The following is a 27434-nucleotide window of genomic DNA, read 5'->3' on the forward strand; positions in this document are numbered from 1 at the left end:
CAAATTAGAGATAATGTCCTGTTCCTGTTAGTCATTTCAATTTTCAAAAAAGAACGTAAACTTTAACATAGCTTCACTGAATAATGGTTCAAATTTAATCAGTAACACAGAAGATCTGTATTTCAGACAGTTGCCAGAAAAATAAAATCTCAAATTCACTGCTGCCCAATATCCAGGAAAAGCTCCAGGTAAAAACAATGTTTATGGAGAACTATCTGCAGGATACTTTATATAATCCATCTAGTTACTCTAACACAGATTCTTTGGGCAGGGGGAAGGGAATTAATACTAAAATCTCTGAGTAAATGGCAATGATATTTTAAATGCCTATTTTAATACATTTTTTACATTTAAAAAGACTTGTTTTTGAGATAAACCATAGAAAAAAAAAGTCAGTAAAATTTTCTTGGCCAACTAGAACAGCTGTAAGGAAATGTATATATTGTATTAACTAATTTGTGAAAGAGGACTAGAGAAGGAAATTATAACAGAAATGGAGGGGAGGAGAGATGAATGAATAGAAAGGTTGAGTTTTTTTTCCTAGGCTTTTTTTTTTTTTAGTTTTTGTTTTTTTTTAAGTAAATTCTACCCCTAACATGGGGCTCAAACACGTGACCCTGAGATCAAGAGCCATACACTCCACTGACTGAGACAGCCAGGTACCCTGTTTCTCTAAGCTTTTAAAAGACAGGAATAAGACTTCTCATGAATTATACTGGGGAACCCTACACAGCTTGAAGTTAAGGTTCCTGGAATGTATCATAATGGTTTGCCATAAAGCTGGTTTCACTGGAATTAACCATGGATGGTATTCCACTAACCATTTTGATGAATGCTACAAAAAATATTCTATTTATAGAAGGGATGTAATTTAAAATGCTTTTAAAAATATATTACATGGTGTCCTCAAGAACATAATGAAGAAAAATTTTTTTGATCTTAATAGGAAGAGTCATGCTTTTCCCTAGCAGGTGTTTGTTTTCATCACATAGACACTGTGTTATGTTATTGACTCAGCTTTCTTCCTATGCTAGAAACCTTGATGCTACACATTTTTTAGGTTTTAATTTTTTCAACTTTTGGTCTGAAAATTTTCGAACATTCACATAAGTAAGGAGATAACTGTAGAACAAATGCCCATGTAACTCAGAAATGTCTCGTTATCTTCTTTTTCCCATCCTACAATTTTTCTCTCTTCTGGGGGGGGCGGGGATTGGAGTATTTTAGAGCAAATCCCAGACATTATATCATTTCACCCATATTAGTAACGAAAATATCACTATCATTTAAAGACTTTAATTTGACACTACAATGCGTTTATCACATCTGACAAAATTAGCAATTCCTCAAAATCATTTAATATGTACATTATGTTCAAATTTCAATCATCTCAAAAATGAAATTTTTACTGTTGGTTTTCCTGAACCAGGACCCAAACTAAGAACCACACATTTGTATCTGATTAATATAACTCTATACATTTCCTTTAATCTGTAACAAGTGAGTTGTCTATAGAATTTATCACATTCTAAATTTAGCTGTTTCTTCCTGTTATTAATGTATTTCTCCATTCCCCATATTTCCTGTAAACTATAGTTAAGATCTAGAGACATGATTCATGTCTTTGGCAAGAATACTCCTTGGGTGATACATGTACTTTCCTAACCCATCACATTAGGACACACATGATGTCTGGCTATCCTACTTAAAGTGATGTTCATATTGGTTAGGTTACTGTATTCAAGTGTTGCCAGCCTGATTCACTCAATGACCATTTACTTAAGGGTTGCCCAAATGGGATTTACTAATTCTATCATTCCAATCACACTTATTATCTGGAATTCTTCTAAAGAAGATTTTCCCTAATTAACTATTTAGTTGTCCTACAATATAGTTTACACAGCAAAAAACTCTGAATTCTTGATTGTTTCCACTTACAAATTCTCAAAATAATGAACTGATGATCTGGCACCTTTCAAAGCTATGACACCTATTTATCACTATCAATTTCTGTCTTTCTCACTAACTTTTAAATTGTGTTATCTTGCAGAATTCTATGGAAATTGTGATAATATATTTGGACTTCTTTGGACAGATTCCTGAATGCTAATGTGAATTACTGTGAACTTTTAACAGTGAAAAGCTGTACTGAGTAATTTTAACAAAAACAGGGCCTCTTTCAGAGACTGACAATTAGCAACATCAAGAAAACCAAAGCAATTTGCAGTGTCCTAGACTTTATTATTATTATATTTTTTTAATTTCAAAACACTGCTCTCATTGCCCTAAAAACATCCTTTTGGATATCTTTGGCATAAAGCATGGATGTATATAGGTAGTTAATGAGAATACTATAGGCATATAGTAGGAAGAAAAACTATAAAGGCAGCATAAGAAAATATCTCAAGCAATAGGTGAAAATCATGAGTGAGAAATAAAATTTGCTTCCCTAGAATTACCTTCTGAAAGTCAAAAGCATCTGGTGATTCCAAATCACAGGGATCGATACCTCCCTTAATTGACTAGGAAAGCAAAAATGTACATGATATATACAACTAAGTATAATACAATATGGCAAGTGTTATAAGCAGTGTAATTAGTTCCTCTGGAACACCTGAGTAAGTAATTTATCTGGAACAATTTAAGAATGCTTCCCAGGAAAGATAACATCCAAGTTACATTTTAGAAGTTAAGAAGCATTTTGGGAGAAAGGTAAAAAAGAAAAAGGATTTCAATTCAAAAAAAAAAAAAAAAGCACAAAAGATGACTGGTATTTGGAAATATGGGTTGCATCTAGGGGATAACAGAATTGTATGGTTTAAGTCACATATGCAGTATAGTCAGAGGCCACTATAAATGAAGTCACTGTATTTCCTATGCCTCTAGCACATTATAATGTTATAGTATGTTGCCACACTTTCTAAAGCATTTAGAGACACAGTTATGTTTTTAAGCCAAGTGATAGAATCAGATTTGGTTTTTAGAGAAATAAACCTACTAATAACGTGAAGAATAAAAGAGGAAAGACAAAAAAAAAAAAAAAGAGGAAAGACAACAAAAACAGAACAACCAGGTAGAGAAGACTATTTTAATATCTAACAATAACTGTGAAAAGGAATGAATCATGAGGTAAGGGAGCTAGACAAATTAAGAGCCAGAGCAGACACAGAACTAGCAGGATTTACTCAATGTAACTAATGAAAGAAAGATGAACCAGAGATTTCTTCTTTGGAGTATTAAGAAGGGAGGACCCCAGCAACCTAAAAGAGAAAAGATTTTTTAGAAGACTAAATAGTGGGCAGCCCCAGTGGTGCAGCGGTTTAGCGCCGCCTGCAGCCCAGGGCGTGATCCTGGAGACCCTGGATCGAGTCCCACGTCAAGTTCTCTGTATGATGCCTGCTTCTCCCTCTGCCTGTGTCTCTGCCTCTCTCTCTGTCTCTATGAATAAATAAATAAAATCTTAAAAAAAAAAAAAAAAAAGGAAGACTAAATAGTATTAATGGTTTTATTCCAGTAGTAGCATTACCAGATTTTGCTGTTATATTGTTCATCTTCTTCCTATTTTCCTGGATCTTTCCAACATAGGACTGTTGAAAAGTACTATGAAAAAATGAGTATCTATTTCTTTGACAATTTAAAAAATCATCTTAAAAAATAGTCGTTTTATTATAGAGGCTGTCTAATCATACAGCATTTTCCTCTGGTCAATATAAAAGTTCTAACCCTGGTAGGAAGGAATCAAATTTCATAGAGAAGTAAAACAGCCCAACTGCGTATATTCAATGTGGGCAATAATGAATCCTTCAGACAAACAGCCTACTATGTAGTTTTACAAGCCAAGACTATTCAAATGCCTAATACTCTAGCACTGAAAGCTGTAAACACAATGGTTATGGGATGGATGCACTTAACCTTCCTTCAGTACATGTTATTGATGACTCTGAATTATCATTACTTTACAATAATAATTATTCCTGACAGAGAGTTTGAATGCATATAGAACGAGGCACCATTTCTGATAGAGGACACTTCTGGTTCAAAGTAGATAGGTTGTTTTTTTTTTTTTCCCTACATTCCTGATACATCATTCAATAAAAAGTGGATGGATGAAAAATGAGAAAACCCAGGACCACCATGGCTACCAGTATATATATATATGTGTGTGTGTGTGTGTGTGTGTGTGTGTATTTTAAAGAGTTCTTCTTTGTGAGTCTAGGAAAGTCCTTTCCTTACTTTCATTCTATATATCACAGAATATTAATTTCAAGGGTACAAATGGTAAGCATTTTCACCATCCAGCCCATTATTCATATTTATATGTTAGAGAAATTATGTTCACTATAACCACATTGTAACTCATAAAAATAAAAGTCTCACATTTATAAATTTTACAAATGCCATTCATATGCTAACACATTTTGTATTTTAAGCATTACTATATATTAAATCCTCAATATTCTATTAAATTCAATATATTCACTAAGAAGGGCACCTGGGTGGCTCAGTCAGTTAAGCATCCAACTCTTGATTGTTGCTCAGGTCATGATCTCAAGGTAGTGAGATCAAGCCTGCAAGTCTGGCTCCATTCTGGATGCTGAGCCTGCTTAAGATTCTCTCTCTCCCTCTCTATCCCCCTCTACCCCTCACCACCAGCACCAGCGTGCTCACTGTCTCTCTCTCTAAAAACATTAAAAAAAAATAGATAGATAGATGATAGATAGATAGATAGATAGATGCTCAGACAGACGGATGCCTGGGTGGCTCAGCGGTTGAGCAGCTGCCTTTGGCTCAGGGCATGATCCCGGAGTTCTGGAATCGAGTCCCACGTCAGGCTCCCTGTGTGGAGCCTGCTTCTCCCTCTTCCTATGTCTCTGCCTCTCTCTCTCTCTCTCTGTCTCTCATGAATAAATAAATAAAATCTTTAAAAATAAAATAAATGCAATATATTTGCTGAGAAATAAACCATAAGTGTTTCTCTGAAAGACTAGACAGGATTTCCTTGATTATAGGTATAGCTAGAAATAATATGAAGCCTTTTTCTAGGCTAATAGTTGATAAATAGCTGTAAAATAGAATAGCTTTTAATCTTACTTTAGAAAATTTGTATTTTAGGATTTTAAAAAATTAAGATATCTTAATTTTATTTTACCTTAAAATTTTTAAAGATATTATTTTATTTTATTTTATTATTATTATTTTTTAAAGATTTTATTTATTCATTCATAGACACAGAGAGAAAGGGGCAGAGACACAGGCAGAGGGAGAGAGAGAAGCAGGCTCCATGCAGGGAGCCCGACGTGGGACTCGATCCCGGGTCTCCAGGATCACACCCCAGGCTGCAGGCGGTGCCAAACCGCTGCGCCACCAGGGCTGCCCAAGATATTTTTATTTTAAAGTTGGATTTGAGAAACTTTCCCTTGGAAATTACACTGCTAGAAATGTCCAAACTCATATTTATTACAACTGATCTATCTACTAGGTAACTATTTATTATAGGTTTTAAAACAGTAGGCATATTTCCTTTTAAAACTAAACTGAATTTTTTTTTGCTTTTTTTCCTTTTAAAAATACGAGCAATACTCAAATAGAACAAATAGTCTTTTTAAATTCTGTGCCTTTGAGAATTCACTTAGAAGCTTCATTTAACAAAAGACATTTCTGAAATAAACCATAGTCAATTACAGATCATCCACATATGGTTTATTAACTCTGTATGTTTCTGATATTTTCTCTGCCACCCAGGACATTTTTAGTTTTTCCATGACCTCACTTAGTAAGAGAAACATTTCTTGTAGAAATAAATTAAACTAGTTTATTAAGACCATCTTAGGGAAAGAGCAAAGGTGAAATCAATAGGCAAATAAAACCTAAAAAACAAAGTAGTCAAACATCTGAGAGGAGGAAAAGACAAACAGAAATTGGAAAGACATATGGAAAAGAAAAACTTAAATCACAGAGAGACTCCTAGGTTTTCTTTGGATAAAAGACCATTAAGATCAAGAAAAACTCTAAATTTCCATTCTTTCACATTCTAATCCAGATATACGAACTAATATAGTACATCCTAATGCCACAAGTACATTTTTAAAGTACAAGCCTTTCAAGGTTTTTGGCTATACAGTTGACCCTTAAACAATGACCCTTAAACCCTTAAACCCTTTTAACTGTGCAGGTCCAGTCCTTCATATATCTTTTTCAATAAATACAGTATAGTATTGTAAATGTATTTTTTCTTATGATTTTTTTCTCAAGCTTCCTTTCTGTAAGGATACAGTATGTAATACATACAACATACAAAATATATGTTATTGGCTATTCATCTTATCAGTAACGCTCCAGTGAAGAATGGCTATTAGTAGTTAAGTTTTGGGGGAATCAAAAATGATAGCAGATTTTCAAATTCATAGGCAGACATCCCTAACTCCTGTATTGTTCAAGGGTCAATCATATACTGATATAGTCTAGAGGATGTAATTAATCAGAAAATATTTTAACATTCTTGGTTGACAAGTCAGTATAACATAACATAGGGATTAAGAGAGCAAACTTGAGCTAAACTCTCTAAATTCTGATCCCTGTTCCACCATTTACCAGCTGCATGACCCTAGGCAAATAACTCTATCTCTCTGTACCCCAATTTCTCATCTGTAAATGGAAATGATGATAGTCCCCAGATAAAGAACTTGTTGTGGAGATCCAGTGAGTGAATACATGTTACATGCTTAGAACAGAGTTATACAAAGCAAGCATTCAATAATTACTGGCTATTGCCAAGAAAGGTCAGTTGTTTATTCTTTATTTGTTTATTCTTTAAAATTAGTGAAATGCTTTCAATTTTTTAAAAAAATTAAATTGCTAATTACCATACATGGTTGATCTAATCCAACCATGATCATTTTGTGAAGTCTCAACATCTTTATGTAACTATTTTCATAAAGGAATTCATCTCAAATTACAGTAACCATAAAATCTAAAGTAAAAGAATGAAAATCATCTTTAAGATGGGTCAACTGGGTTGTTTCTTCTTATTCCTTATGAAGACAATGAAGTGATCACCTAAGAAATTTACTAGTTTAATTCTCTCATGAAAACTAACACAATTTAAAGAAGGTAAACCACTATTTTCAAATAAAGCAAGAAACATTAAAGCAATCCAGTCATTTCTACAAAGTATTTTTTTTTAATTTTTTTTAATTTTTATTTATTTATGATAGTCACAGAGAGAGAGAGAGAGAGAGAGAGAGAGAGAGAGGGGCAGAGACACAGGCAGAGGGAGAAGCAGGCTCCATGCACCGGGAGCCTGACGTGGGATTCGATCCCGGGTCTCCAGGATCACGCCCTGGGCCAAAGGCAGGCGCCAAACCGCTGCGCCACCCAGGGATCCCTACAAAGTATTCATTATAAAACATATCCTAATGTTAGCTCCTAAGTAAGCTGATGCTTAAGTCTAGATAAAGGGCACTACTGACATTTTGAGACAGATAATTCTTTGGGGAGGAGGTGCTATCCTGGTTATTAGAGGATGTTTTAGCAGCATTCCTAGCCTGGACCCACTAGATGTGAGCAGTACCTTCTCCTCTCAACCCTTTACCCCACTGCCTCCTCATGACAATGTCTTAAGACATAATCAAATGACTCCTGAGGGCAAAGTTGCCCTTAGTTGCTTTAGATTATGAGAAGAGCTTCTTTTAGTTTTAACAAACAGGAGTTATGATAACAATCAGGTTTTCCCCTCCAGCCTCCCCCTCTTTTGGGGCTATTTCCTTGATAAGTTCACAAAAAAAGATTATCTACCCACAATATATTTTAGTATCTTGATAATACTTGCAAATAGGATTGCTGTGATGTCTATTTTACACTTACTTAATTCTCTGCAGAAACCAAAGGATGTAATTCTTCTTTAATACATTTTTCAAAACTATGATTCATTTAAAATTTTCCCTTTAGGCATTAGGATTAAAAATGTTAATTATATCTTCCCTTCAAACCAGACACATTATGTTGCCTCCAATCACAAGCACAGTACTTCTGCAAAGGAACGGCTAAGACTCATTAACATGTGAGATCTATTAAGTCTGCGATAATCATTTAACATGTATTACTTCAGGGGATCCCTGGGTGACTCAGAGGTTTAGTGCCTGCCTTCGGCCCAGGGTGTGATCCTGGAGACCCAGGATCGAGTCCCACATCGGGCTCCCTGCCTGGAGCCTGCTCCTCCCTCTGCCTGTGTCTCTGCCTCTCTCTCTCTGTGTCTCTCATGAATAAATAAAATTTAAAAAAAAATAACATGTATTACTTCATTTAGTCCAAACAATATTCTTTAGAAGTACTAATATCTCCAATTTTTAAGATGAGGAAACTGAGCTAAGAAAGAATAACATCACTAAGTCATGCTGTTCATGCTGTTAGTAAATGACATAATCAGGACTGGAATACAGGTCTCCACTACCACTACACACATGCTCTATACCAGAAAGAATGATCCTACTAACCAGCCCTTTGAAACACTGAATCAATGGACCACTTATATTTTGACATAGTACTGCTTTTCCTCATTGAAAAAATTTTGAATATATAACTTTTAGTGTATCTAGCTTTTCTTTTTTTTTTAATTTTTTTTTGTATCTAGGTTTTCTAAATGAGTGATACCTTTTTCCTAACATTTACTCCCCCTCCCCCCGTGAACAAGCACAGCACTTACCTCAACCTCATAGTAGCTTTGTAACAGAAGAATTTATAGTTGAAGAACTTAAGATTTTATGGGAAAATAGGGTTGAAAAATGTAAGATTTGGATCAAAACAATGAAAGCAATGGCAATCTTACTTTTATATTTATATAGTATTTATATTTTTTTATTTTTATACAACAGCAAGAATTTTTAAAAGTCCATTCCAAATTATATACCTAAAATTGATCATAGTGATTACTATGCACTTAATTTGCTGACTTGGAGATAACAATGACATATTTCCTCCAATACCTAGATTCGTGGTAAGAAACAGAGAAAAAAGGGAAGGAGGAGTTTCCCCTCAGTCTTCCTGGCCCCACTATTACAAGGCCTCGGGGATCTTCCCTATAGCTATACGAGGACAAAGCTAGGGCTCATGCTGCTCTCCTCTCCCCTCATTCTTTAGAAGAATGAATTAGGATCTGACAGGATGGATTTGTTTAAAAAAAAGAAAAACGGGCAGCCTGGGTGGCTCAGCGGTTTAGCTCTGCCTTCAGCCCAGGGCGTGATCCTGGAGACCGGGATGGAGTCTCAGGTCAGGCTCCCGGTATGGAGCCTGCTTCTCCCTCTGCCTGTGTCTCTGCCTCTATCTCTCTCTCATGAATAAATAAATAAAATCTTAAAAAAAAAAAAAGAAAAGAAAAGAAAAACTACTTAGAATTAGCTCTTCTTTGCACAAACTAAATGGAAAAATCCAGGAATAGAAATTATATTCTCTAAAGGGATAATAAAAACACTAGCCTCATGAGGGTTAAGTGAAATAATTCATGTAAAATAACTAGCACAGTGCTGGGCACAGAATAAACGCTCAGGTAATGTTATATTATTTGTAATTTTTGTTGTTGTTAAAAGGAAATGTTAGTATAAAGACTTGCCCAAGGTCCTTCCTGAAATACCTTCTGTGCTTTCCCCTTTCCATACTTGTTCTTTAAAATTCCCCTTGTTTGGGGTTATCCTCCACCCAAGTTTTTCTCACATCTTATTTTGTCTGGCAAATCCTTATTCAAACAACAAAATAGTAGTAGGGGAAAAAAAGAGAGAGACGGTATCTATTTTCCCCTTCTCAAGTCTTTCCCTTCCTAAGCTCGTGACAGTTAAATGTAGAATAATGAGGAGGAACATCTTATACTAGAAATAAAACTCTCACAATTGACAAAAAGGGATTACAAATATATCCAAATTTACTGAAATTTCAAATTATGAGAACTCATATTCAGATAGGCATCACTGTGCACATTATACTTCCACAACTGGATCAGAAGCATTTTGAAAGAAGTGATGAGGACCTCTGAATCCCCCACAGCACTTAACAAAATACCTAGCAGAGTAATTGTTAAGTGTTATATAAGTGGGTTAACGTTTTTCTCATTTTAACCAAAAATTAAATCTATTAATTTATGCAACAAACATTTGTCAGGGCCCTACCATATGCCAAGCACTGTTGCCTAGCATGGGGATCCAAAAGTGAACAGGAAGCATGTAATTTCTACTTTCACAGAGTTTATAATGTAGTAGACATACAAACATGTAAGACTTTTATCATTTGGTATAAAAGTATGAGAAATCTAAGAGAAGATATTAAAGGACAGATGAATGGCAGCACACAGAAGGGCTAACTAATCCAGGCTTCAAGTTGGAGCAGTGATCAGAAAGAAATGGTAGGATTGATGAAGCCTGAAGAATGAATGAAAGTCAGCCAAAGAAGGAGAAAAGGGAAAGGATTTCAGGCGAATGTAAAAAATAGAGCTTGGGAGAACCTAGCATATTTGAGGAACTGAGAGAAATTCAGTACAATATGACTAAAGCCTGAAACACATATTTGGTCAGAGAGTGTGTGGGGGCAGAGGGAGTATATATAGGTGGAGAGAAAAGGAGCAGTGAGAGCTGAAGGTGGACATATTAGCAGCAGCAACAAGTGGCCATGATCTTATGAAGTTTGGGATTAAGACTACCGGCAAGTGCATACATTTAAAGGCTTTAAGCAGGGAAGTAATAAATCAGATTTGCACTTAAAATGATTAACTCAGGGGCACCTGGGTTGCTCGGTTGGTTAAGTGTCTGCCTTAAGCTCAGGTCATGATCCCAGCATCCTGGGATGGAGCCCAGCATCAGATTCTCTGATCAGTGGGGAGCCTGCTTCCTCTCCCTCTGCCTGCTGCTCCCCCTGCTTGTGCTCTTTCTGTCAAATAATTTTTTTTAAAAGAACATTTTTAAAAATTGATTAATCCACTGCGGCATGGAAAATGGATAGAGAATAATTAAGAGGTTGTTGCAGTAAGTTAGCTTATTCTATTTCTTTTTTAACTTTAATGTTTCCCTCTCTGATGATACCTTACTATGGGCATTTATAAATCCTCATGTCTTTCCCATCTAAAACTAAACCCACCCACTCACTCTCTCATTGCTCATCGCCCTACAGTTACTATTCTATCTCTCATATTATATTATAGTCCCATTTTTTCAAGTTCTTTCTTCAAATAACTCCATGTGGCTCATGTTTCACTTTCCCCAGAGTCTCATCTCTAACTAGAGGCTCTCTCTGCGCTTCATATATAACAACACTCACTTCTCTAGCTCTGACATTTCCTAACCCCATCACAATCTGATAATGTGGGCAAGGCACTATGCTAAGGTCATGACAGCCATAGGATGAGTGAAGAAAGTGACACGTAAAAGGCTAACTTGTCAAAGGTCACAAAATTAGATAAATATAGGTGTCAGAATTGAATATCAGATAAGCTCATGATATCACAAAGTTGAGGGAGGACAAATCTAAAACCTACCTTCTAAAAAACTAAATAAATAAATAAATAAACAAACAAACAAATAAAAATAAAACCTACCTTCTTTTCTCTTCAAAGAGAAGACAAAGTCATCCACTAAGAATAAAAGAAAGGCAATGAGACAGGAAATTTGAGGTGAATAAGGCCTAAAATAATTCCAGGAAAGTATTAAAGAACTACTAGGCACAATTAAGGACCCAGATGAATCAGAAACTACGGATTTATGGGAACCATGACCCATATGATTTTTCCTCTGAAATACAAGTGAAAAGGCAAATTAAGGCATACAGTTAGAATAATGGTTTTCAACAAAAAAGGATAGGACAGACAATTTTGTCCCTTTGCGAAATGTGGCAATATCAGGAGACAATCTGGTTGTCACAATATACAGGAAAGAGCTTGCTACTGGCCTCTACCGGATGCTGTTACAATCTGACAATACACAAGACAGCCTCCTACCACAAAGAATTATCTGGTCCAAAGCATTAACAGGTGTGAAACTCTGGAATAGAACAATCCAGGTTGGGAGATTTTCTAGGCACATGAACAGAAAGGCAACAAGACAAGGAAACTAAAGACAGCTGACTGGTTAAGGGGACAGATTCTGAAGGTACGTAAAGGAAAATTTTAGTCTGTGAGAGGCCTTGGAGAGCATCACCAATGAGAAAGGCAAAATGGCCTCTATCTGAAATACCTGAATGGGAGACATGTCACAATGAGAGGACATTCCTATTGGGCAAGTGCAGAGGTTGGAAAATCTAAAGTGCACCAAGGAGACAGATGGTTAGCCTAGAAAAGGCAGTGATGGATAATAAGGTCAGAAGTTCTCAAGCCAATCTATGAAGTCCTTCTATGCCAGACTGCTGGCCAAGAAATCTACTGATGTTTTTAAAAAGGAAATAGCAAAGATGGGAATAATAGTTCAGGAAGACAGATCTAGAAAGGCAAGCATTTGAGATTAATTAGGGCAGGAGACGAAGAAACTATTTATTAAATTACTATAGTTATGTAGGAATAATGTGATAAAGGCTTTGACACTCTTCGACCTTGAATAAGAAAGGAGATAAAACTATCATTTATCGTGAATCTGTGTGAAACCAGCAGGATTTTAGTATACATCAAATTCATCATGCCATTTATTCCTCACTTATAATTTAGAAAAGATATATTATTCCCATTTTACAGACGACATGGAGAGGTGAAAGGAAGTGCATATGGTCATAGAGCATGGATGACAGAACTAGGATTCACTCCACAATGACCTAATTCCAAAATTCTACTTTTAGGAACTGGTATAATAGAAAGTATAACTTTTTTTCTTTTTTAAAGAGAGTGCTGGAAATGGGTTTGTATGTTTGCATACATTTATTTGATAATCTTAGTACTCTATAGTCAGAGCATGAATTCATATACATGAACATTTCTTTAAATGGACAGAAGGCCCTCCTAGTATGCCCTGCTTTCAAACCACAAAGTGGGGATCCATCAGACCAGAAGAGTAGTCCAGGTGCATCCTCCTTAGAGCCAAGAAAACAGCATTTTTAAATGGCATTTTAAGCAATAATGTTCTAAAGCTACCTCAAATTAAGGCTTCGGGAAAGAACTATGGTGCCTAAAAGAAAATATAAAATGCACATTAGAAAAAAAAGAGGTAACTATCCTAACATTTCCATGAAAAGCCATTAAGCCCAGCTTCTTTTCAAAATGGGTTGAAAGTGAATCTTAAAAAAAAAAAAAAAAAACAAAACACAAAAAACACAGCTGTCCTGTATTTAAAGGCAATACTAACACTACAGTAGGAACACATTCTCGGAGGTGATCACAACCATTTAATTAGGACAGCAGTAAACAGAGAAAATAGGAAAAGAGTTTTATATAACCTACTTTACGTGAATAAGTTGGGATTAACTATTCTTTTCCCATCATTTGATAACTAAAGATACATTACAGTTATGCTATAAAATAGTTTATGTTGTGGGAAGCTGAGAAAGTGGATTGGGTGTTTTAAGGGAGGTCGAGGGGGCTTTAGAGCATTGGTAACATGCTGTTTCTTACTCTAGGCACTGCTTATATGAGTGTGTTCAGTTGTGAAAATTCATTGAGATACATATTTAACATATATACTCTTTTCTGTGTGTATAGTGTGCTTCAATAAAAAAAAAAATTGTAGTTGCTGCAAAAAACTATGTGTGAGGAACCTGACAGATAGATGGAAGGTATATCATATTCAATTCCTTAAAAATAAAAGAAAATAAAGATGTAGTGGAAATAACTGAATAAGAGAATGAGAAGGATAGAAGGCTGTGATCAGTGTGGGATCAAATTCATGATTTTAGAGCTGGAAGATTCAAGGTAACTTACAGGACTACCATTTGTCCTTACAAACAAAGTGGAAGAAATAAAGCAGAAATAAAAGTTGCTAGAGATGAGGTCAAGGAAATGAGAAACTATGTTGTTGGATATGCCACACAAAGACAAAGTGGTGGCAAGAATAGAAGGCAAGAAGTGAATGAACTTTATTCATCAGGGAATGGAGATTCACAACTGGAATGAAGGAGGAAGCAGTATGCCTGGGGGACATGAACCTCAAGAACCAGGGTTTGCCACAAGAGGAACATGAAGAATGTTCTGGAAACAGCACTGGGCATTGAGGATTTGACACTATGCCTTATGACCCTGAAAAAAAAGCATAAGAAGAACTGAAAGCCAAATTTTCAGTTAGGCAAGGTGATGATGATCAAGAAGCCATTAGTGTTTCCCAAAAGAATAACATCTTAAAGAATTTATCAAAACTTAACCATGTAAATCAAAGGAGGACTGGAAAAAGATAAGCTAATACTTATAATTAGAATAAACATTTTTTTTCCTCTAGAAGCAGGCTGAATTTTTTTGGTAATACACTTCTTTATGGCTCTCTGCTAAATAAACTAGGCTACCAAATATAATGAAATAGTCAAACTCCCCTACCATTTTAAAAGCATCTAGATAATTTGCAGTATATTCTATATTAAATATGACAAAAGACGCCTGACTTTTATAGTAAAATATATTTTGAGCATTCCACAAAACAGTTTAAAGATTACTTACATGCAACTTTGGGGACTGAATTCAACCTGGTCATTCTCTTTAGGCCAAGGATCATGATTATGTTAGAGTGATCAAAAAGATAAAAAAAAAAAAAAAGGCACCTGGGTGGCTCAGTAGTTGAATGTCTGCCTTTGGCTCGGGTTCTGATCCCGGGATCCTGGAATCGAATCCCATATCAGGCTCCCTCTGGGGAGCCTGCTTCTCCCCTCTGCCTATCTCTCTGTCTCTCATGGACAAATAAATAAAATCTCAAAAAAAAAAAAAAAAAAAAAGGATAAAAAAGATAAAAGTTAACAACAAAAAAGGATATAAACCTCATACAAAGAATATAACCAACACAAAACCATAAAAAAAATCCCTAATTATAAGCCTACCTTACCATATAAAGACATCCTACGCAACAGAAAAGTCAGTAACAGACAAATAAATATATTGGTCTCATTTTCTTTTTACCTGAAACCTGGGATTCTCTCCTAAGATTAAAGTTAAATACAAAACTGATTAAATAAAACCAATTTTCCAAAGTGCTTTTAATGTCCTGGTTTCAGGGCAGCCCGGGTGGCTCAGCAGTTTAGCGCTGCCTTCAGCCCAGGGCCTGATCCTGGAGACCCGGGATCGAGTCTCATGTCGGGTTCCCTGCATGGAGCTTGCTTCTCCCTCTGCCTTTGTCTCTGCCTCTCTCTGTGTGTCTCTCATGAATAAATAAACAAAATCTTAAAAAAAAAAATTCTAATGTCCTAGTTTCAAAAGTGATTTTTTAAAAGATTTTTTGATTTGAGAGAGAACACAAACAGGTTGAGGGGCAGAAGGAGAAGCAGACTCGCCACTCAGCAGTGAGCCAGACACAGAGCTCAATTCTGGGACTCTGTAATCATGAACTGAGCCAGCCAGGTACCCCTCAAAAGTAATTTTTAAAAACATTTAATAATAACACGAAAGATAAAAATTTAGATGAACAAAACTGCCTAAAGTACTGAAAAAACAATTTGCTCAACTACTTTTCTTAACTATTCCTCTGGAAGAAATTCCCAAAAACAGGTAACAAGTGACTCACAGTAGACAAGGAGAAACACATTTTACTGTTTGGTGCAAAAAATTTTTATATCGTCTTTTATTTATTTTTTATGTCTCCATCTCACTGATTTTCCCTTTTCTTTCTATTCTATTTTGTTTTTCAGTTTTTACATAATATGCCTTGTCAAAAATATAATTTTATTTTTTTAATATTTTTATTTTAGACTTTTTAAATCAATTAACATATATTAGTTTGAGACAGAGTTTAGTGATTCATCAGTTGTATACAACACCCAGTGCTCATTATATCAAGTGCCCTCCTTAATGTCCATTATCCTAAAATGTAATTGTAAATAAAAGTTATTTAAAAACTATTAATAAGCTTAAAACTGTAATTATGAGAAACCATGGACAGAACAACCAAAAAGAACAAAAATTAAACTGAAAAAAACTAAAGACAAACCATGTCTTTTCTGAAACAACCAGTAATAACTGGTTGAGTTTAACAAAGTTTGGACCTGAAGGACACCTGGGTGGCACAGTAGGTTAAGCATTCTACTCTTGGTTTCGGCTCAGGTCATGATGATCTCAGGGTCATGGAATGGAGCTCCATGCAGGGCTTTGCATTCAGCGCAGAACCTGCTTGAGATTCTCTCTCCTCTCTCTACCCCTAATGCTGTGCTCTCTCTAAAATAAATAAATAAATAAATAAATAAATAAATAAATAAATAAATAAATTTTTTAAAAAGTGTATGGAATTAAAATTTTAGAGTTTTTAATAAATGACTGGTTTCCTGACCAATCTGAGGAAGAGAGAGTTTCAGAGGTCCTCCATCCCTAGGTCCAGTGCACATGCACACCGAGGTGATCTTCCCCTGGGGTCTCAGGTAGCACTGAAGGTTTTCTCAGATGCACTGAGCAGGAGTCTGCTGAGGAAAACAGCCAGACAGGGCCCTAGGCCCTCTCAGACCACTGTTCCCTCCTTTTCCACGACTATCCCTCAAATGGGCCAAGCTGCCTCCAACTCTTGAGCCTTGCATTGATGCTCCCTTTATTGGAATGCACTTTCCCAGGCTCTCGACCTGATGGGCTGTCAATCTTCAAGCTTCAGCTAAAATGCCACCTCTTCAAGAAGGTCTTATCAGATACCCTCACCTAAAGTGACCTCCCCAGTTACTCTTCCTTTCTCACCCCCTTTATTCCCTTCATAGCACTAAGCATAACCTATAATTGCTTATTTACTAGCTCATATTTGTCTTATTAACAAGAATGGAAACTTCATTTGGGGAAGGACCTCATCTTGTTTAATCACCAATTTCTGGGATAGTAGCTTCATAAACATTTTGGTTGAGTACATGAATACAGAAGGTACTGATAACAACAACAATAGTGATAGTAATAATAGCTAACATTTACTGAGCACGCATCATCTGCCAGGTACTCTACAGAGAAATTACAGATAAAGTGTACCAACCTTAGAAATAACAAGACTGAGATACTGAACTATTAAGTTACTTTGCCCAAAAGTCACACAACTTAGTGTATGGGCCTCTCCACAGGACAACCCCAAAGTTGGCAGGGAGGAACCAACTCATTAGATGGAGAAAACTGGAATTTTTCTTTTTTAACTCCTCTACTTCCTTCTTTCCTCTTGCCTTTCTCATCTTGTTTTATTATTATAGTTCTTCTTATCAATACCTTTCTTCCCCACACCCAATTATTTTAAATTACTGACCCTTTTCTCTGTTTAATCTGATTAAAAATAATTTCATAGTATACTTTAAAATATATTTTTTTAAGATTTTATTTATTTATTCATGAGAGACGCAGAGAGAGAAGCAGGTCCATGCAGGGAGCCAGATGTGGGACTCGATCCAGGGACTCCAGAATCACGCCGTGGGCCAGAGGTAGACCCTTAAGCGCTGAGCCACCCAGGCATCCCTGATATATAGTATTTTAATATAAGGTCACTAGTATTCACTAAAATATTATACAAAGATCTACAGTTTTATTTTTTAGTAAGAAGTAATCTGCACCAATACTCTTGACCCTCCTTTTCTTACACAGTGACTCTCATATACAGCAATCAGTGTGGTTGTGGACTGTTTAGAATAAACAGGAAAGAATAAGAAAAGGAGAGGCTTCCTTTCCTTTCCTCTCCTTTCTCTTGGTCTCCTAAGAAGGTGAATATGAATATAAATACTGTGCAAGCCTACCTTAAGGAGCCCCTTCGTTACTGTGTCTGAAAATTTGCTTTGGAGTACAACTTTAAATTTATGTCTTGGTACTACTCTATTTCACACTGTAACCACAGAATCTTTCATGGTTGTTCCCATATTGGCTTAGAGCTACAACACTCCTCAGGGGAAAAAGCCAAATTTGGGCTCCAGACTCTTTCCAGACAAATAAGGCAACTTTCAGAGCACTTTCTAAGCAGCTGGATCAGATAGCTGCCACAACACTTCTATGAGAGTCCCAAGAGGGAGTTTTCTTGCCAGCCTCAGAAACAGTTATTTGTCACCACAAAAGATAATTCATTCTAAACTAAAAAAGAAAAAGAAAATCCAATCTAGCAGAAATTCCTTGCCCTTATAGAGAATTTATTTTTAAATAACACAGAATAATTATCACTTTTTCTTTGAAAGGCAAGCTAAATCTCCAAATAAAAAGGCTTCTTCTAAAAAAAAAAAAAAGGCTTCTTCTGACATGAACAAGTATGACAAAATTAATGAGAAGAAAACTTCTAATATATAATAAAGACTTAAAAGATCATTTTTAAAAAGCTAATTTATAATCATTAAAAGTGTAAGAAAAAGAAAACAAATCATACTTTTATATATCAAGCTCAAGGTAGGAAATCCAAAATGAAGTTGGGCAGGGGGTGATGATCAAGGCAATTGAAAATAACCCAAATAACCTACCACAGTCTGAAAAACCACAATATTAAAGTCTTCACTTTATTTTAGCTGTGAAGCTCTGACTAAAATATAAGTCTAGATAACAGCTGCATCTTTAAGAGAAATGTCAGATGAAAAAGTGTTAGCTTTCTATTTAAAGGGGAAAAAATATGATCTTAAATCATCTGGATTTCTTCAATTTCTTTCTCTTTTGTTTATCTTTTTCCTGATCTTCTTTTTCTTAATATCATTCCTAATTCTAAAAAATTCGCTGGGTATGGAGACCTAATGAAATTATGTATTTATAGCAGAAAAATTTAAACACAGAACTATTAAAATATGGATTGAGACATATGTATGAATCATAGGCCATTTTTAAGTAGACAAACAAAACATATAATTTCTCAAAGTACAGATAATATTAAGATAATAAATTCAATAGCACCTAAAAGAGAAAGCACAAATGTTTTGCTTTCACGTGTAAATTAATTTATGGGTTAGCCATTTTCACAGACCACACAAATGGCCACCAGAAACTGAGGTAGTAAAATCATATAAAGGTAGAAACAGGCTGGTAAAATTAGAAGGTTCTCAAAATACTTTAAGAATGTTTTCTTTCCAGGGCACCTGGGTGGCTCAGTCAGTTAAGCGTCTGAAGCAACTTAGGTCATGATCCTAGAGTCCAAGAATCGAGCCCCATGTTGGGCTCCCTGCTCAGCAGGGAATCTGCTTCTCCCTCTCCTTCTGCCCCTCCCCCTACTCATGCTCCATCTCTTGCTCGCTCACTGTATCTCAAATAAATAAAATCTTCTAAAAAATTAAAAATATAAAAATTAAAGTTAAAAAAGTGTTTCTTTCTAACCCAAACCTCCAGATCATATTCCAAAAACCAAACCAAACCAAAACAAACAAAAAAATAGAGTGAGAAATCAGGAAGCCTTCTCTTCCTGCAGCTGGTGAGAAACAAGGGTATATAATATCTAGGTATCCTGACTTTGAGTTACTTACAAAACATGAAGTTATTAATACATAGTAAAGTATTAGAAAGATCCATTATAAAATAAGTTTCTAGGTTCCAGAAGTACTGAAAATACTGTAAATTAAAAATCATATATTCATTTTGTACAAGCAAACAAGGGTATCTGGATGGTGCAGTTGGTTAACCAACCAACTCTTTAGTTTTGGCTAAGGTCATGATCTCAGGGTCGTGGGATTGAGCCTTGCTCAGCACAGAATCTGCTGGAGATTCTCTCTCCTTCTGCCTTTCCCCCACCCCTACTCGCTCTTGTACTCTCTCCCCATACCCCAAAATAAATAAATCTTTAAGAAAAAAAGAAGCAAACATATTAAAATGAACTTCCTTTGATATTCTGGGAAGGAATCATAACAACTGATACTAAATAATTGAAAAAATTGAGTTTTAAGATTTCACGATCATAGGTGTGAAGAAATAGGCACTACTGTCCTGTTGGTAGAAGCTATAAACTGCTATAACTTTTTCTGATGGTGATTTGGCAGTCTCTATAACAAAGGTTAAAATGTACATATTCTTGAACTCTGTAACTTCCCTTCTAAGACTCTTGTCCCACCACAAAACAAATGCACAATAATATACACACAGTGATATTTCTTACAGTATTACCATATAATTACTCAAAGAGAAAACCTGAAGACAGACAAAATGTCAAATTTCCAGTGAAGCAAAATGAGTCTCATCTTGGTCAGGTCACTGGTGGGAAAACAGAAGCATATAAAATGTATGACCTAAATAAATAGACTCTTGAAACTATCTCTGCTTTACTTTATTCCTCAAAGCTAAGATCAAGTGTTGTCACTGGAGGAAGTCTTCCTTGACACCCCCCTTTCCTTTATGTGAAGCAACCCTCTTACATGCTTCCACACCAAAAACCAAACATTTTTTAGCATTTGTAACATCATGTCTAGTTATTATTAACAATGACAAGGATCTATTTGTCCAGTATGAAACATAGGGCCTATGCATTAAAAACAACAACAAAAATGTATTTCCTAAATCTGTTCACTAAAAAAACAAATAGTAATGAGTACTCCTAACACCCAGATTGTGGTCTCTAAGTATCAATGTTCTTTAAGCAAAAGCCTATTTCCTGGTCTGTGTCAACACATTTACAAGATGATCCTGGGATATCCTGCAGCAAAAAAAGAAATCAAAGACTACGAGGGTGGGATCTCTGGGTGGCGCAGCGGTTTGGCGCCTGCCTTTGGCCCAGGGCGCGATCCTGGAGACCTGGGATCGAATCCCACATCGGGCTCCCGGTGCATGGAGCCTGCTTCTCCCTCTGCCTGTGTCTCTGCCTTTCTCTCTCTCTCTCTCTCTCTGTGTGACTATCATAAAAAAAAAAAAAAAAAAAAAAAAAAAGACTACGAGGGTCATGTCAAGAAGACACAATAGACAACTTGAAGAAACTTTGGCCAATTTGAGCATTAATGCAGTAATGGGCTAAAACATAATATATCTCTAAATCCATAAATATTTTAAAATATTAATCTAAATCTTCATTAAATTAATTCATTAATATCAATCTAAGATTAATTCATTTACAATCTTTGGAGGATCCCAAGGAATCAATTCATTCATTTGAAAATTGATAAGTAAAAGGAAATACTTAAGCATCTATCCTCCATATTTAAATTTTATCCCAGGGTAATAAGTTATAAAATATAAGGAAGAAATAACTTTTAAAAAGAATATCATTTTGCAACACCTAGTGAATTAATGGATGTAATCCATCAATGGCTGCTAACATACATTAAATGCCTCTTAATGGAAAGACACATACAATCTTTGAGATACTTGGGCCAAGAAAGCCTCAGACCTGAATTTGATCAAGCCTCTAAATCCAACGACCGATTTATAGGTAACACAAGAGCAGAGGAATGTGTTAAATGACCATGGGTATGCAATCAACAGAATTAAGACTGAAGGAAACTCTCCAAAATAAAGAACCTAATTTCTTCAACAAAAAGTACAAAGGAATGAGGGCAGAAGAGATGAGAAATTTAGAGATTAAAAACTTTAAGAGACAGGATACTGTACAGATTCAAGAAAACAGACTACATTTTTAAAAGGCAAAAATATATAATTGGGGAAATGTGAAGACTAGATGAGATTAAGAAATTGATTTTCTTTTAAAGATTTTATTTACTTAGTTATTCATGAAAGACAGAGAGAGAGAGAGAGAGAGAGAGAGAGAGAGGCAGTGACATAGGCAGAGGAAAAACAGGCTTTCCACAGGGAGCCTGATGTGGGATTCAATCCCAGGACCCTGGGATCATGACCTGAGCCAAAGGCAGATGCTCAACCACTGAGACACACCTAGGCACCCAAGAAATTCTGATTTTGTTTTGGTTCTTTGGGAAGAGAAGGGGAGTGGTGCGTTGGTTATGAAGGGAAGGAAGAAAGGAAGAGGAATGAAGGTAAGGAAGGCCGGCCTTATCTCCTAGAGAGATTTACTGACAAATTCACAGATTAATTGGTGTGACTTGCTTCAAAATCATCTCAGGCAAGATAGGCGTTGGTGAAAATAATAAATCAGTCCTGGCCATGTGTTCATAACTGCTGAAATTAGTTACTGAATACAAGGGGATTCCTTATTGTCTCTACTTTTCTATATATCCAAATTTTCCAGAATGAAAACTTAAAAAAAAAATGCTGCAAGGTCTGAGATGTGAGAAGTATACTGGTAGCAGGGAGGGAAGGGCATAAGAGGACAAATTGATTTAAAAGTATGGGGAGAGGAGGACACAGAGTAAAACAATACAGTGGTTCTCAAACTTTAGTATTTATCAAAATGACTTCAGACAGACTTCTAGCCCACAGCCATGGAGCCTGAGAATTTCTAGCAACTTCCCATGTGACGCTAATGCTGTTGGTCCCAGGACCATTTTGAGAAGTGCTATAATAACAGATAGCTGAGCTGGGAAGCACAGTATTTATGGTGGGACTGGCCTGACTTGAGACCCTTTCTACTTTCACTACAGTGAGCTGCATCTCAGAATTTTCAAGTCAGGAAATAACTGTCTAAAGTACATGACACCCAGAAGATAATCAAATAAAAAGCTCTTTTGATGCCTGCTATAGCAGGAAAGGGGTATCAGAAAAATTGGGTAGGTAGGATAAAAATAGGTTTGGTTCAATTTTCTTTCTGGTTCAACTTCCCAAGTGACAGGGTAACAAAGTGCCTGGAGAGGAGGATGAGCTTCTAGTATGATGAGCTGTCAGGAGAGGAATGGGACTGGTCAAAAGATTGCTCCCAGAAGTTTTAAGAAGAAAGAGAAGTAAGTCTTTTCCCTGATAAGTCATCTCTTACATAAATTACATCACATGTAACACACTTGATAGATCGCTCACCCCCACCCTCATCCTCTTGCATGGGTCTTTGGCTCACTTCTAGAAACTGTTGGTTAAAGTCTGCAATCTCTTAAACTTAGTGCTCGAATTCAAAAGACATGGTGTTTCACCAGCTTCACCTCCATCTTTCTTTTCTTTCCTCCATAAGTTCCATTATTTTCTTCTGAGGTGTGATAATCTGAATTTCTGTTCCCAATTATCGGTGCCTCCTTCCATGTATAAGAAGGCTCTATATTCCCATATAATGCCATGTGACTACCTGTAGTGAGACTGTATTTCCCTTCCCAATTGTTAGGTTTGCCATAGGACTTTTCTAAACCAAATACTGCGAGCAGAAATGTGACATTTGCCAGATCTGAGCAAAGGCTTTTAACGCATGTTTCCACTAGTTTTGTTGCTTTTACCTTCAGTTATAAGAATAGCATATCCCAAATACAGGTTGTTCCTTCAGCCTGAATTCTGGAATGAAAAGACAGAACAGAGCCCCAGACAACTGCAACTAACATGTAACATAAGAAACAAACCTTTATTATTGTTAACTATTGAGATTTTGAAGTTATTTGTTATTGCAGTAAACCTAGCAGAAGTTAACTAATATATGGGAATAATAGGGATAGAGAATTTTTAAATATATGCAAAAAATTTTTCTAAAAGTAGCACCCAACTTCTTTTCCTTTAGAACTTGGTTATTTTACTCTTCCTTGGCGCTGCCTGTGGAGGTGGTAGCCATCTGTTACTGGGCATAATGGCTGCCCTCAGATCTTTGGTGAGGCCCAAGATTGTTAAAAAGAGGACCAGGAAGTTCATCTGGCACCAGTCAGACCATTCTGTCAAAATTAAGCGCAACTGGCAGGAACCCAAAGGCAGTGACAATAGGGTACACAGAAGATTCAAAGGCCAGATCTTGATATCCAACATTGGTTACAGATACAACAAGAAAACATGGGACAGGCTGCCCAGTGGCTTCCGGAAGCTCCTTGTCAATAATGTCAAGGAGCTTGAAGTGTTGCTGTACAGAGCTTGCTAATAATCTCTCCTCCAAGAACCGCAAGGCCATTGTACAAAGAGCAGCCTAGCTGGCCATCAGAGTTACCAATCCCAAAGCCAGGCTGTACAGCAAAGAAAACAAACAGACTTATGTGCACGTCATATTTCTGTTAACAAAACCATAAAACTACAAAAAAAAACTTGGTTATTTTACTTTATAAAAATAATAATTTCCCTAATGAAAATATAAAAAAACCTGTAGATTGCATGTTCATAGCAGCATTATTCATAATGACTCCAAATTGGAAACAATTAGATGCCCATCAACTCATAAATGGATTAAATAAAATGTTGTATATAGCCTTACAAAAGGATTTTATTCATCAATAAAAATGAATAAAGTACTGATACATGCTACAAATGATGAACTTCAAAAACATTTTGGTAAGTGAAAAAAGTCGGTTAAAAAAAACCCTACATATTATATAATTCCATTTATGTGAATGGAAAGTGACTGCTAACATGTATAGAGTTCCTTTGGGAGATGATTTGGATTTTGTTTTTTTAGTTTGGATGTTTTAAAACTGATTGTGATGACAGCTGTACAGCTCTGTGAATACACTAAAAACCACAGAATCATATGCTTTAATTGAGTAAATTATGTGGTATGTGAATTATACTTTAACAAAGTTCTCATTTTTAAGTCTCTAAATGGTTTAAAAACGATAAATCACTATAAAAGAAATAAGTCAATTTTCTACTCCAAAGTTGTACAAGTTTTCTTTGTAAACTGAGAGAACAGCACTGGAATAACAACCTAACTAAAAAGTACCTAGAAAAGAGGTAAGAAAGTAGCATATTTTAGAAAAACCTCAGAATAAAAGCTTAGAGAAATTTTTAAAAAATGATTCTAACTGTAACCTTCAGATGATACGGATTCAAAAAACTGAGGCCTTCAGAAAAACAAAGCAACCCTAAAACCTGTTAAATATCAAAACAACCAATCACTCTGCGTGGCCCTGTACAAAGGTACAGAAAATCGTTCTTACTCTTGGAAAGAGATCAGTTAATAAATATGTACTGAGTATAGCGGGCTTTAAGGTACATAAAGGTCATCTTCCAGACATTTGCAAATCCCCAAATTTGGAGATAAAATGATGGCACCTAATTTTGCCTATGCACTTGTTGGAAAAAAGAGCAGAAAGTCACCACATTCTCTAGGTAAAGTTCTCATCTCCACTAGACGAGTGACTCATTCCTTTCCACAAGATCCCCTAGCATGCAAAATTCTAATTTGTGTCTAAACAAAACTATAAAAATTACTACCTCCTGGGGCACCTGGGTGGTTCAGTTGGTTGGGTGTCTGCCTTCGGCACAGGTCATGGCACAGGTCCAGGGTCCTTCAATCAATCCCCAAGTCAGGCTCCCTGCTCAGCAGGGAGTCAGCTTCTCCCTATACCCCTCCCCACTGCTTGTGATCTCTCTCTCTCAAATGAGTAAGTAAAATCTTTTTTTTTAATATTTATTTATTTATGATAGACAGAGACAGAGAGAGAGAGAGAGAGGCAGAGTGAGGGAGAAGCAGGCTCCATGCCAGGAGCCCGATGCGGGACTCGATCCCGGGGCTCCAGGATCGCGCCCTGGGCCAAAGGCAGGCGCCAAACCGCTGAGCCACCCAGGGATCCCCAGTAAAATCTTTAAAGAATAAAAATTACTACCTCCTGGACCTTCAGGTCTCAAGCAGCTGAAACAAATAGCTCAACTGAAGAAAGATATCTTTACATACAAAATACCAAGATAGGAAGAGTGGCAGATATATAGAACAACTATACCTTCTTCCTTTTCTCAAGTCCACAAACTAGTCAAGGAAACTAGGCAATCAAGTAATGGTATAAAATTGTCACTCAGTTTAGCAATAATAAAAAAAAAATAGTAACATTTTGCATCAGACCCTATAATAAACACATTATAAACAACAGCTAATTTAATTCTGAGAAGACCCTAAGACAGGCCTTATCACCCCCTAGATTGGAAAGTACATGCCTAAAGATCACAGTCAGAGTGGTGAGGGCAGAATTCACATTGTGTCATTCACTTTAAAATCATCCCTTTTAATCAATGAGCTACATTGCTTAGTGACCTTTAAAGTATGTTGTCAATATTGGGATTAGAAGGCACACGGTGAAGAGAGGGGGAAGGAGGGGGAAGGAGAGTGAGAGTGAGAGAGAGAGAGAGACAGGAAAGTTACATGGTCTCTGAGATAAAAATATCACAAGCATACACTACAGAGGCATTGGGGGGAAAGGGCTAAAAGAGAGGAAGAGAGAGTTTTAAGCAGACTCAGAGCACAGCACATGAAGCTTGGGGCTCGATCCCACAACCCTAATCTGAGCCAAATCCAAAAGTCCCAGGCTCACTCGACTGTGCTACGCAGGCACTACAGTACACAAAAGGACTTTTAAACTTGTGTAAAATCTACAGGCAAGACTGATTAAATACCAATGTATTAATGTCAATTTTGGCCTTCATGTTAACTGAAAAAGACTTAAATTAGTCTCAATAGCAAATGTATCATGGAAAAACAGCAATTCAGCCAGAGCTGGAAGGCAGGCTACACATGCAAACACTAAGAAAAAAATGGAAAAATCAAATCCACTAAAAACAAATTCAGGGGTGCCTGGGTGGCTCAGCCTGGGCATCTGCCTTCAGCCAGGGTCATGATTCCAGGGTCCTGGAATCAAGCCCCACATCAGGCTCTCTGCTCAGCAGGGAGTCTGTTTGTCCCTCTCCCTGTCCCCCTTGTACTCGCTCATGCACACTTGCACACGCACTCTGTCTCAAGAAAATAAATAAATAATTCAGGGTTAAATCTCAAGCCCTCAAGTACCTCAAGCCCTGTTCACTGAAATTTATAAATTCAAACTCCTGAAATATAGTTTATGACAGTTTTTGAAAAGCAAATTAATAAATAGATGTAAGATTGAAGGAAGCAGGTTAAAATACCTCAGAAAACAACTGTTAAATAGAATCATTTAAGTGAAAGTCTGCACTCTGTATTTAAAATGTTTTGTGACATTTATAAATCATTTTTACCTATTTTAATGCTATCACTCAATGAACTTTACTACTTAACATTTAGTAGTCATTCCTGTACTTAAGACCATTTAAAATATTCCTATTAAGTAGAGTAGCATTAATTAGTCATATTTTAGGTTTAACTAGGGTTAAATAGAAATAACCCCTGAAAGGCCAGACATATAATTTATGTCCACAAGTAAATATTTAACCATCAAAGGTGATTTGGTAAAGAACTACCAACCTAGTTAACATAATGTATTTTAAAAATAAATAACACTTTCCCCCCTGGATAGCACTTTAGAATTCTAGCACATAAGAATCATTATACTCCTATGAGACAGATTTCATAATTCCCATTTTATGCATGAGGGTGAAAAGGCAAAAAACTGAGTAACTTGCTCAAGATTCTCAGTTAATAAGAGGTAGGGTCAGAGTCTGAACTCAGGTCTTGGCTCTTGGACCTGCTTGG

At 36.2% G+C, this 27434-nt stretch overlaps 1 protein-coding gene and 1 pseudogene across 1 annotated transcript in view; one reads left to right on the top strand and one right to left on the bottom strand.

The window, feature by feature from the left end:
• The window catches only part of JMJD1C (jumonji domain containing 1C), a 322913-nt gene that overhangs the window by 266215 nt on the left and 29264 nt on the right, over positions 1-27434 (bottom strand). The window lies entirely within an intron of this gene.
• On the top strand, positions 23646-24072 carry LOC119871423 (annotated as a pseudogene).

This window comes from Canis lupus, chromosome 4, assembly GCF_011100685.1.
Source record: "Canis lupus familiaris isolate Mischka breed German Shepherd chromosome 4, alternate assembly UU_Cfam_GSD_1.0, whole genome shotgun sequence".
In the NCBI taxonomy this organism is placed as follows: domain Eukaryota; kingdom Metazoa; phylum Chordata; class Mammalia; order Carnivora; family Canidae; genus Canis; species Canis lupus.